The 14127-nt window shown below is 40.7% G+C and overlaps 1 protein-coding gene across 7 annotated transcripts in view; it reads right to left on the bottom strand.

Annotated features, from left to right (window-relative positions):
* LOC145284719 (alanyl-tRNA editing protein Aarsd1-B-like) overlaps positions 1-14127 on the bottom strand; it is a 405535-nt gene that overhangs the window by 305626 nt on the left and 85782 nt on the right. The window lies entirely within an intron of this gene.

Here is a 14127-nt window from a genome sequence, read left to right as displayed (position 1 = left end):
TATTGTGGAGTAAAATTTTCCCAGCTTTTTTACTGCCTCTCACAATGACTTTTTGTTTGCTAATTTTTTTACCAGCCAATTTTCTTTCAACAGAAGTTCTCAATCACATTAAGATCAAGGCTGGGTCAGAACATTGCCTGAAAAAGGTTATCATTCTACTAAGTTTTGGTTAATTTTGTAGTGTATTGTGCTGAAAGAAGACATTTTCTCATTTTTTAAATTTTTTAATCTTTTATTTTGGCAAATATTTGGTAAATATTATTAGTCTCGTTTTCTTTCATGAGGTTTCCATTTCCATTCACTTAAACCAGATTTAATTTTTGTGACGAGCATGCACGGAAACACACAGGAATTGTGTGCTAGTGTATGAGCCAAGCCTACCTATGGTGAAAAGCAAACTTGGGACCTTTAGATTGCAAATCAAATGTCTGCTCATGAGCTACATCAATCTTACCCCAAAGCGATGATTGAGTTTTGCCCGACAATTATAAAAAACAGGCTGATGAGTCATTCGGGGGCAGTTGAAGAATATTGCTCTGGTAACATGTCTTGCATTACTGCATTGCATATCATGGCGTGTTGATTCGACGGGATTGTTCGGTGTCGTGTCATGTCATGTTGGTCGACAGTGTTGCTCGGGAACATGGCGTGTCGATTCAACAATATTGTTCGGTGGTGTGCTGATTCGACGAAATTGTTTGGTGGCGTGTCATGTCGGTCGATGGTGTTGCTCAGGAATGTGGCGTGTTTATTCAACGATATTGTTCGGTGACATGGCGTGTCGATCAACAGTATTGCTCGGAAATGTGGCATGTCGATTCAACGATATTGTTCAATGGCGTAGCATGTCGGTCCAATGGTATTGTTTAGGATTGTGTTGATGAATTTGTTCATGACCATGCCGTCATGTGTGATATAAATATATATATTTTTTTGCGCTCTCTCTTCCCTCGTGAAGCGATTAGCTATTTCAGCAATCATGGCCTTGCTTGTCAGGCAGCGCATATACTGTATACAAGCAATTAAGTGAGGAAAAGCAGGCCGATTCTAAGTGTATAAAGAAAACACTGTACACAGCATTTGCTTTGGATCCTGTTGCTGCATGGAAGCAGTTTGCAGCACGCCGCTTCCAACCAGGTGAAGCAGTTGAGGTATTTTTGGCAGAATTACGCAGGCTTGCAGTTCTGTTTGGCGGCATATTGGATCAATGCTTGTAATGTGCATTCATTGCTGGATTGCCAGAACAGGCAGAAGACTAGTTACGAACATCCTCCCAGATGGATAAGCCCAGATCTATCACACATGCTGGCACGTACTCATGCCATTTCAAAGAACTGTACAATAGTTTCAGAGCAAGCTGCATTAGCTGCACGGTTGACACAAGTTACACCTAAGGAGACGGACACTTCACGGCAATGTTACAAGTGTAATGGATTCAATCATTGGGCAAGCGATTGCCTACTAGATAGCGTGACAGGAAGAGATGTTGGTGTCAAACCTCGAAAACCTATCACGTGCTATCAATGTTAGCAGCGAGGGCAAATTGCTTGATTGTCTCTGGGAAACGAGCAAGGGTGTGAGAATTCAGCGTCAATCTCATCCCCCAAACTGGTGTAAATGCCGGTTATCACTGTTCACATCAATGGACTACCGCATATAGTTCTAGTGGATACTAAATGCACACAGTCACTGATCCACAAGTTGTGCTGCAAGGAATGGACGAGAAAAGTGACCACCTGTGCAGATTGAAGCACATTTAGTTGCTGTGGAATAGAAATGGTGTAAGTGAACCTTGGTGCAATGCGGAGCATTAGCATAGAAGTCTTAGTTGTGGATGGATAATTACTGAGATTTTATTTATTGTTTGGATTGGACGCAATCAAGCAACTGGGAGAAGTAGCTGTGTCTAGTGCAGGTGAGCTAACTTTTACACATTTCAGCAAGACCAATTTTGCTGCTATCACCATTACTGAGCCTGATTTCTCCGCAAAGTATGAACAGAACACTTGGACCATATCATGGAAATGGGCTAGCAACCAACCTCCAATTATGTTGAAAAAACTTGCAGAGTATCCAGCCCCAACACGAATTTGTGAAAATTATTATTGTGAACTGCAGGTGTGGATCGGTAATGGTTGGCTGTTGCCATAGCCTGAGGACGAACTTGGCCCTCCAAAAGGTCTAATTCCCCTCATAGCTTTTGTGCAGGACAACAAAGAAAAAGTTTGGCCCGTTATGGATTATCTGGAGCTAAATGAGTATGTGGATGTGCATACGGCCAACGCAGATGTTTGTTTACAAAAATTGAGGGAATGGTGACAACAGGGGCCAAACGTTGCAGTGCTGGATCTACGCCAAACCTATTTGCAAGTACATGTTGACAAATCTCTGTGGCCATTCCAAACAATAGAGATCAAGAGATAGCGATACTGTCTTACCCACCTTGGATTTGGGTTTAGTGTTGCCCCTTTAATAATGCGGGCAAAGATAAGACTATAAACATGGCTATGTCTTCATCTATTGACAACATTTTTGTGAATGAAAGTGTGTATTCTGCAACCCATGTCAAGGAACATTTGGAGAAGTTTGGTCTGGAAAGTACAGCCTCAGAATAGCTGAGACTGGGCTCATGCATATTGGGATTATGTGTCCAGGAGGGGCGCAGAAAATTGTTATGGTGGCGTGGAAGTGACCTTCCAGCAGTGCCTGATAAACTTACTCCCCAAATTGTATTTTCAGTGTGCGGGAAACTGACTGATTATTTTCTGGCATGTTGCCATAGCATTTATAAAATGAAGGGCAAATATGATGACAACTGGATGGGATGATGAAGTGCAAGACCCTATTCTAGCACGGATGATCAAAGACATTTGTTTGAGAGCAACCCAGGACGATCCAGTGAAAGATGACTGGTGTATCCATGGAGAAGATGTTACAATGTGGGTGGACGCTAGTTGTATAGCTATAGGCATAGTTATGGAAAGCAATGGTTCTGTGGCAGAGAATGCTGAGCTTGATACTGTACTGCGAGGTGTCAACCTTGCATTGCAGTGGAAAGCCAAAACCATACCTTTACGAATGGACTCTGCCTGTGTATATCGGTGGATAACTGACATCTTATCCAGACAGATGAGAGGGCACACCAAACAAGCCTTAGAAATGTTAATTAGTCGTCGCCTTTCTACGCTCTGAGATTTGGCCTCGAAATATGCATTAACAATCAATGTAGGGCTCATTAAGTCTCAATAACAGAGCTGACTAACTTACAGCGGTAGTTAAATGAGATCTGTAAAGTGATAGAACCCAGAGAACTAGTGCATGCTGTGGCTGCAGAACACAAACACATATTTCATATACAGACAATTCATCGATCTAGTCAACATCCCAGTGTGAAAAGGACATGGTACTTTGTTAAGTTAGAAAATCCTCTAACAATTGAAACCAGTGGCGTAGCTAGACCTTTTGCCGCCCGGGGCGGTAGTAAAATTTGCCCTCCCCCGTGCCCGGAAAATTCGTCCATTTTTTTGCTAGGTAGGAAAACTGGTCCATTATTATTAAGTTAACATTTATTCTGTAGTTGCTTAATTTTCATACCTTGCGAAAATTAGTTCTACGGTATCTAATTTTCCTAAATTCAATTAAATTAAAATTAAAATATGAAAACTGATTTTTAATATTTTTTATTGATTTGAGATTTTATCTGTTTTCTTTGTTGGCGCGAAAAATCTGTTTGTAAATTTTCAACCGACTTGATGCCTTGCGACAGTTTTCTCACAAAAAATAAATTTATAGCCTTATTTGCCATTCATAAATACATTTATTTAAAATATATTAAAACTATTTTTAAAAGAGTTGAAACATTATTAACGACAACAAATTTCTGAAAACCGAGCGATTACACACACAGATTTAAAAAAGCACCGATACAAGACGTTTTTTCTCTTCGGAGGGCTCGACCTCTTAATAATAACATTATGAAGACAAAGAAAAGAAAAATTCATCGGACAATTCTCTCCTTGATACATCCATGTTATTTGGCGAAAATTCAGACTTTAACAACAACGACAAAAAAGTAAATAAAAATGATTTTATCATTTCATAACATTTTCAGGTTTTCAAATGTTCTCATTTAAATTTATTATTATATTTGCTTGTGTAGCTAATTCATTTAATTTAACATTTTTTTTATAATTTGAATTATAAGTTTTTGTTTTGAAAAAATATTTGGTTTCTTTTATTTGCGTACCCAGTCTTTATTTTATTAGTGGTTCAGAGGCTAGGGAATGAGGGTGGAGAGTTGTGTTTCGATTTCGATTCTAGCTCATGGCACCCAAGTCATATATTATTATTGAAAAGAAATTGTTAACTGGCTACGTATACAATTACGTAGCCAGTTAATTTAATTTAACAATTTCTTTTCAATAATAATAAGTATGTAAACATTAATCTGAAGGGAATTGTGTGAACATTAATCCGAAGAAAATTATATAATTGTTTTGAATAATCTTTGGTCTTCTTTGACGAGTACTGTAATACGATGAAAATCTAGGACTAATAGCTGCAGTCTAACATTAGTTCCATGAAAATAAATATTTTGAGGGCTTTTGGAATTTTGAAGGTTAACAGATTATCAAATGCGGGGGGGGGGGGGGAATGTTACGATCGCCACGGGCTGCAAAGACTGTTGCTGTTTAATTTTTCAACATTTTTCAGAACATGTAAAGCAACTGCTTTCTTTGAAAGGTTACATAGAGAATTTATGCAATTTAAAAAAATTGTTTTACAAATAAAATAAATTTACATCGTATTTTGAGGTTATTCTCATTTTAGTTTTAGTGATAATTTAAAAATAATAAATATTTATAATTAGTACCAATAATGAAAAATTAAATTAAAAATTTAAAAGAATCGGTTTTGGAATCGTAAAATAGGGACACATTTTTCCGATTCCGATACCTCCAATACTTCAGATTTTTACAAACTTTCGGTATAAAATTTCAGATTTTTTGTTAGCTTTTATATATTTTTTCTATTTTCTATTTTTATCCTCTCAAAATGCCGCCTCTGACATGTGCTGCTCGTAAATAAGAGACACATTTTTCTGATTCTGATACCTCCAAAATTTCCGATTTTTTACAACTTTTTCAGTATAAAATGTCAGATTTTTTGTTAGATTTTGTTTATTTTTATTTATTGTTTTCTACTTTCTGTTTTTACTCTCTCAAAATCCCGCCCCCTGACATATGCTGCTCACAAAATAGGGACACCTTTTTGCGATTCCAATAACTACAAAAGTTCCCATTTTTTACAACCTTTTCGATATAAAATTTAAGATTTTTTGTTAGCATTTTTTTCGATTTTCCCCTTTTACCATCTCAAAATGCCACCCCCATACCGCCTCCCTGACACTCAGAAAATAGGGACACATTTTTTCTGATTCCGATACCCTCGAAAATTCCGATTTTTTACAACCTTTTTGGTATAAAATTTCATATTTTTTGTTAGTTTTTGTTTATTTTTATTTATTTATTCTACTTTCTATTTTTACTCTCTCAAAATGCCGCCCTCTGACATATGCTGCTCGCAAAATAGGGACACCTTTTTGCGATTCCAATAACTACAAAAGTTCCCATTTTTTACAACCTTTTCGATATAAAATTTAAGATTTTTTGTTAGCATTTTATTCGATTTTCCCCTTTTACCATCTCAAAATGCCGCCCCCATGCCGCTCAGAAAATAGGGACACATTTTTTCTGATTCCGATACCCCCCAAAATTCCGATTTTTTACAACCTTTTTGGTATAAAATTTCATATTTTTTGTTAACTTTTGTTTATTTTTTCTACTTTCTATTTTTACCCTCTCAAAATGCCGCCCCCTCAGGTGTGCCCCCCCCCAGCTACGCCAGTGACTGAAACTGAAGTGCAGTCGGTGGTTGGGGATTGTAAAGAATGCCAGTCCATAGATCCATCCCCAAGTAGGCTTGACGTCCTGGAAATCTGGAGTAGGGTTGCTATGGATATAACCCATTTCGGCACTCAGTTGTACTTGACGTTGATAGACTGTGGCCCTAGCCGTTTTGCCATTTGGAGGCAGTTGCACCAACAGGATTCTACTAGTGTCATTAAGCAGTTGCAGAGTATGGCCTGTGAAAGAGGGCTGCCAACCAAATTACTCACAGATAATGGTGTGGTGTTTTGCCGAAAGACATTTGCTGATGTCCCACAGATGTGGGTCATGCACATTAGATTTCGGTGTGCCCACTTAGCCTCCAGAAATGGAATAATTGAGAGGTCCCATTGCACAATAAAATGCATTGCAGCAAGAACAAAGTGCACGATCTTAGAGGCAGTGTACTGGCACAATATCACAGCTAAGGACAACAAGACAGCCATGACAGCACGTGCAAATGTGCTATACAGGATATAGAGTGCTATATAGGATCTGTGTCAAGAGTATCGATGAAGTGATGGTGCATGTCACTATAGTTACTAATCCATACACGGAGGGAGATGCGGCTTCAGTGAAGAGTCTAGTGGGAAGATGGACGACACAGTTCGGCACAGAAACAGGGACAAGAATAAATAGCCAACACTTGATCTCAGTGGATGGAACACCACGCCACATAAAGAATGTGTGCCTAGCCTGCCGACATAATTGCGTAATCAGTGATGAACTTACCTCATCAGATGACAAAGCCCCACTGCTGTACAAACAACCAGATGAAAGAAAGGTTTTCAGAAGACGACGAACCCAAGAATCCAGAGCTTGATGCGGTAGACGAAGGCACCACTAGAGAAATTGCTGGGCCTTTGAGGCAAAGTATCAGGAGGAAATTGTGATTTGTATGATCTTGAGATCAGGGAGAAGTGTGACAAGCATGGAAGCACACAAGAATTGTGTGCTAGTGTATGACTCAGATCTGCCTGCAGTGAAAAGCAAACCCATAACCTATAGATTGCAAATCGAAGGTCTGCTAATGAGCTGCATCCATCTTACCCCAAAAGCAATGATTGAGTTTCCCTGACAACTATAAAAAAATGGACAGATGAGTCATTCAGGGGTAGTTGAAAAATATTGCTCTGATAATGTGTCTTACATTACTGCATTGTGTATCGTGACATGTTGAGTCACCGAGATTGTTCGGTGACATGTTGTGTCAGTCGACGGTGGTGCTCTGTAACGTAGTGTGTCGATTCAACAATATTTTTTGATGGCGTGTTGATTTGGTGATATTGCTCGGTGGCATTGCGTGTTCTGTCAGTCAACAGTGTTGCTCGGGAACGTGGTGTGTCAATTCAATGATATTTTTTGGTGGCATAGCATGTCGATTCGATAGTATTGTTCGGGATTGCGTGGACAAATTTGAGGGAAGAGAGAGCGCCAAAAATAAATATATATATTACATGTGATGGCATGGTCCTGAACAAATTATTTTCTTGGATTTTAATATAAAAACAATGGGTAGCACTGCCATACCTGCATTCACTCAAATGGAATCTTATCTTTCAGCTTTTGTAAAAGAGCCTACCTTCATAGTTACTTCTTAATCATAGGCTGAAGTCTCTTCATTCTTGCTAGCAGATACCAACCACTAGCAAGAATGAAAGGACTTCAGTCCATAATTTAGAAATAGTGAAAAACTTATCTGTTACATTCATCCAAACTCATCATCTCCACATTGTTGCCACTCAAACAAGCCATGGTTGTTTTGGTATATTGACATTGTTATATTCACATATTCTGTCCTGCAAACATGAAGATTATGGTGGGGGAGACTTGATGGCACATGTTCCTCTATTTTAATCCAAAATATCTAGTTTAAATTAAAGGATAAGAATTCCCTGACACGGGGTTGAGTCAGCCCTCATTTTGATTATTGGGTCAATTAAATCGCATGAAACCTGTTGCTAAGGAGAAAGAGTCACTGGATTAAAAAAAGGGGGGGGGTAAAAAGTGGCAGTGAAAAAAAAAAAGTGGCACAGTGGGAAGACAGCGTGGTAAAAAAATAAGAGGTCCCTGCCGACAAAGCAGAAGATTCTACTAGCAAATTGTGAGAAAGAGAACTCATTAGTTCATTTCTTCAAGGAAGGGAAGAGGAATGGGAACTGTGTGGATTGAAGCTCTCCTTTAAGCCGTAACAAAATAGTAAGACACAAATCAAAGGAAGATGCTGTTCCTTTTAATCCTCATTGTTCATTAAAAAAACAAAAAACATTGAATATAACATTCTACCAAAAGAAAATACAAACAAAACAGAAAAATTAAACACCGAAGATTTACAAATTTCAGCTGTAACAGATTCAGTCAAACTGACAACACCATTCTGCCAAAGCACATAGGCATTCTCCTTGTTTTTCTGTTGTTCCATTGTTTCTTTTTGCATTAATGAATGCATATTGTTCTTAAGTTAAGCCTGCCCCACATTTTCCTTCCCTCTAACGTTGTCAATAATTTTTACTTTTTCCTACGTGCCTCCCTGAGACGACCAAGAAGAACATAAGTATAGGTAAATTTCAGTTTGTAATTCATATATATTTTTTTGATTATTAGGACAGACAGACACAAGGATGTTTGTATGGTAAGCAATTTTCCCCTACACTCCCCCCGATCTCATGATCACAGAGATGGCAAGAGGGTGGTGATCGTCTTCGCCAGGTGCTTATTCGAGGGGGGGACGACACACGCCTCATCTTCACTTGTGCTTTCGTCCGCAGTCTGAGGGTCGAGCATCTGTGTCTCTTCATGGAGGCTACTAATCTCTGTCTTCTGGGAGGCTACTAATCTCCGAGTCACTGTCTGGTGGTGGTGCTGCAATTGAGAGTGATGCTTCTGACTCTGATTCGCTCATGTCGTCTAGTGATGTTTGCGTTACTAACCGTATGTCTTTAACATAACGGGGCACACCTTCGACCCGCACCGTTTGTGGGCTGATTATTTCAGTGACTCGCCCAACTCCATACCTTGTCATGCACTTGCCTCGCAGGTTCTTGATCCACACGACATCCCCTTTCCTCACTCTCTCTCCGGCTACTTCCAGTTCAGGCAGTGGGTTTGTCTCTATGCCCTTCACCCTGACGTGATACCGATGCAATGTATCAGCTGGCGCCGTAGAGGGCAAAACATCATCTTTCCAGGTTACATTGTACAAATAAACTGCCTCAAACACTGTGCAGCCTGATCTAGCCGTGATTGTTTTGACGGTTTGATGATTCCATTCACTGATCCCATTTCCACTAGGTACATGGGCTTATCGAAACCTCAGACATACTCCCCAGCTGTCAGTAAACTTTCTAAACTGGTAAATGCAGCACCATTGTCAAGATATATCTCTGTTGGAGGTCCATGTTCAAGGAAAATATTGTTTAGTTGACGGACAATAGTGACTGTATCTTGTCAACGTAGCATATGCCATATGGCAAACCTTGATGGATCACAATCAATGAGAGTCAGGAAATCCTTGCCATTGTGGTGAGTCATGTCTATCGCTAGCCGGCTCCAGTGGCTCCTAACTTCCAACTTCCCCTTTTCCCAGCATTCAACGCAGTTTTTGACCACTTCCATGATGTCTGCCCTTTGCACTCCTGTTTCAATTAACTTAGCGAAATATAGGGTCCGCTTGACGCCAGGATGCCTGCTTTGTTGGTGGATTTCCTTAATCCGATTAGATTGACAAGGGATCATAGATGCGGCACAGGGAGGTTGCGTAGGTTCAACAGTCCTTTTTATGCCATCAAGCCATCTTTGAGGTACCCTTGTTAAACAATCTGCCTTGTTTATACTGGATCTGACCAGGGACACCTCCATCGATAGTGCATATTCATTCACCAGGTTCATAATTGTGTTGAGTCGCCGACGGATGAGCATCTGGCTCATTGCTTTGGTCCATACTCTAGCCCATCTAGGGTGTTTGAAATCCACTTATGGACGCAAGCAGAATCTGTGAATAGTCGCTGGGTGGTTGTCTTCCAAAGGATTGGCAAGTTCATTCTCTTGATCACTGCATAGAGTTCTGCCAGGTTTATGTATGTGTTGGGAGTCCTTTTCTGGGCGTAACCAGCAAGCATCTTCCACTACAGCTCCATCATGGACTAACGACATGCCAATGGCAAGAGAGCTTGTGTCAACCCATACACTACGGTCCTGGCTGTCAACACACCATCTGCCTTGTGCTGGATCTTCTTTGTGCACTCTGGTGAGAACCTCTCTGACCATTGTATTGAGAGAGGCGTCATAAATTTTGTCATCCCATCCGATGGTGACGTCAGAGGCTCTCCGTTTGATGAAGCCAGCCACCCACAGGAAGGTGTCCAACCAACTTTCTGCACAATGAAAATGTTCTGTTTTGTGAAAACACAGGGCATACCTGGGATTTCATTGCCTCGTTTCCAACACAGGACATTATCTTCTTCCCAGACCTGCAAACCAAGCACTCTTGCACCATCCCGTAACCTTTCTGGTTCCTTGCTGAGAAGACCAAAGTTGTGAAGATGTTCTTTTACGCGCATTGCAGGCACAATTTCTTCATTCACATACACATTGTCAATATATGCAGATGTTGCCCGCTGAATGCACTCATCCTTAGTCAATTTAGCGTCAACAATCCTTTGCATAATTGATGGCGCCACATTAAGTCCAAATCCCATGCGGGTTAAGCAATACCTTTTTCCCTTGATGAGCACCGTTTGATAGGGCCATAGTGACTGATGTACATGCACTTAAAGGTATGCTTTACAAAGATCCAGCACATATACATTAGATCCTGCTTGCCGCCATTCCCTCAACTTCTCGGTACGTACATCCGTGCGGGCTGTAAAAGGAGTTACGTGCTCGTTTAGTTCCTGATAGTTGAGTACCGGCCTCACCTTCTGTTTATTATGCTGGATAACCACCATCAATGGGATCAGACACTTTGGCCCAATTCCTTCTCTGGATAGGGAACTAGCCATCCATTTTTTTATTCAAGTCTGTAGTTCCTTATCATATTCTCCATAAGCTCCAGGGGGAATTTTATATTCCGGAACCCTATTGTACAACTTCCCGGGTGGCTGCTCGTCCAACCATTTCCAGGAAACTGTCCAGGACCTCGTACACTGGTCGAATTCTGCATGAAAGTCAGGCTGTTCCAGTTTCATGGATGCACTCAAAGCAAGGCAGGTGTTAGAGAAATGTGCCCTATCCTCACCATCAATACGGACACCACCCAATTCCTTGATAACGTCCATTCCTAACAGCAGGTCATAACCAAGACGGTCCCCGGTCACAATCAGGGCTCGTATGGTTATTGTAGGCCCATCACCGACATGTGTATGAATGACACTGACTCCACAAGAGGCTAGCGTGCTCCCACCGACTGTCAGTACTAGAATCCTCTTCTTGTCTCATGCATCACAGCATGCCTTGCGCACAAGAATCTGCGTGCACCCTGTGTCTATGAGCGCAACGCGTTCACACCCGTTCACACGCACTCTCACTGTGGGTAGCACCCTATTTGTCAATGATCTGGGGAAAATACTGGCGCCATAATTTACTCCCCTTGTCCATTTCTCGGACAACTCCTTGCTACATGACCTAGCTTGCTGCACCGGTAGCAACGCATGTGTCCTTTACACTGCTTTGGCTTCGGCAGTCCCTAGAAAAGTGGTTTGGCCCGCCATATTTATAACATCTTATGCCATCTTCTAATGGAGTAGATGCTTCTGCAGTTGCTAGCACCAGCTTCACATCTTTTTCTTTTAAAATATTGCGGGTTCTAGCCAACAATTTCTGAAGCCCAATCTCGCTGAGCCTTGACGATGCTTGTAGAAGTCGGCTGGTGTCGTCCGGGCGTCCTGTGAAAAAGGTACAACTTAATATGCGTTCAGTCACTCCACCAAACGGCGCAGCTAATCTCTTTAAATCTGCCAGGTAGACGTCCACTGTCTCATCCAACACAAGCCGCCGTTCAGTGAACTGCCTCCAGGTAATAAAAGGGTCCGTAGCAAAGGCCGTGTATAGTGCCTCCTTAACCTCCTCCAGAGTTGGTTCATCCCCGAGCTGTTGATAAATGGAGTATGCCCCCTTGGTCAGCCTCAATGGGATGACAAGCGTGGAATCCTTTATTTTGCAAAGCCAGCAGACAAGCTCAGCTTTTTCCCGCCACTCAACTACTGAGGGTCCAGCGGAGGAGCCGTCGAACTCCGGTATCAATCTCAGATCAAATTTGTCCATTGAAAAAAAATCAGTCGAAATAGCTTGTGGTCGATGAACAGGCAAGAAATTCTCCCAACTGATTTTGCCGCTTCTCAAACATTAAATGATTTCTCGATCCTCTCCCACCGACAAGAGACCTGTTTTTATAAGGCACACGCACGTGATCTCGCGAGACTTTGTTCACTACAAAACGTACCAGCCGCCATAATGGACTCTTTCTTTCTCGACGCGTGCGACTCACAGGACAAACAGACACGAGGACGTTTGTACGGTAAGTCATTTTCCCCACAATCGGTCATATTCCTCTCAGTGCAGACCAATAAGTCTTCTGTGCATCATGAGTAAGTTGCTGGAATCTGTATTAAATGGAGAAGTAGTCAACCCTCTTAGCAAAAATAATCTTCTTAGTGGCATGTAATATGGTTTCCGTTCTGCTAAATCTACAGCAGATGTGCTAACAGTTATATCTCATAGAATTAGTGAATCTCTTGACGGAGACTTCCTTGCTAGGGCAATTGCTCTTGACATATCAAAGGCCTTTGATAGGGTATGGTATAAAGGTCTACTTCATAAAATCTCCAGCTACAGTATAGCTGGAAATGTTTTTTCAATTATTAAATCATTTCTGTCGGATAAGTTCATAAGAGTAGTGGTTGATGGGCAGAAATGAGAAGCTCACAGTATTAATGCTGGAGTCCCTCAGGGGTCCATCTTGGGCCCAACTCTCTTCCTGATCTACATCAATGATCTTCCAAATAACGTCCTAAGATCATTCGTTGACATTTATGCTGATGACACTACCATATATAGCAACACATCAAAAACTAAATGACACAATTCTCTCTGACTCTCTCTCCTCTGATCTTGAGCATGTGGTACAATGAGGAAAGCAGTGGCTGGTTACTTTTAATCCATCTAAAACCAAGCTCCTATCTTTACATCATCACCCTGCTAGAAAACCAGGTAAACTAAAGTCTGGAGACCTGAGAATAATACAGTCTTACAGGCTGTGCTTTATTTCATATGTACTCTATGTCTCTTGAATGTTAATTGATCAATATCGGAGCCACTTGCAGTATATGGGCTCTGAAACTCCTCATTGAAAAGTCTTGTATTTTATCTATCTTGCTGCATCTCACGTACAGTAAAATTTCAGAGAAATTAAAAACATTAAGGCAAAGTTTGACCATATTCTAAAACTGGGAATTATATGCCCTTGGTCCAGTCCATGAGATTCACTTCAACATTTAATCCTAAAGCATTCCAGAGATTGATGTTAGACTGGGGACTATCAACAACTGAACGCTATGATGGTACCTGATAGTTATCCAATTCCACATACATAGGATTTTGCTTGATCTTTGCATGGTTGTAAGACCTTCTTCAAACTAGATTTGGTCAAGATTTAACATCAAATTCTAGTAAATCAGGCTAACATACCTAAAACTGCAGTAACAACTCTATTTACAGTGTTTAAATTCCTTACTCTTTCTTTCAGTTTGTAAAATGTGGCTAGTACCATTGATGAGATAGTGTGAGATCTTGACTTTGTCAATAATTACAGATAACATTCTTGTGGCAAAGGAGGAACATACTGCTCATCTTTGCTTAATATTCGAACCATTTCAGTAATACCATCAAATGAGGATTAATCCTGGTAAATATGCTTTTCATTCTTTGTCACTCATTTTCTTGTGCTACATTATCAGTCTGAAGGTATAACTTCTTTACCCGAAAAAATGAATGTGTTACAAGATCTTTAACCACTCCCCTCCCAAAAAAAGGCACTCTGGCAGTTTTAAATAAATAGTAATTGTCTCAGTATGAAGGGTTCCCCTACATTGATCAATTACAGAACAGATACTATTCAGCTCGAAGGCCAGGCATTTGCATGTTTGCATTCAATTAGTTTCGTTTTATTTATATGAAAAAGACA

This window comes from Euprymna scolopes, chromosome 9 (assembly GCF_053919585.1).
Source record: "Euprymna scolopes isolate OS-2025 chromosome 9, ASM5391958v1, whole genome shotgun sequence".
NCBI lineage: Eukaryota > Metazoa > Mollusca > Cephalopoda > Sepiida > Sepiolidae > Euprymna > Euprymna scolopes.
The sequence above is the reverse complement of the archived record's forward strand: the minus strand, read 5'-3'. Positions and strand labels throughout refer to the sequence as shown.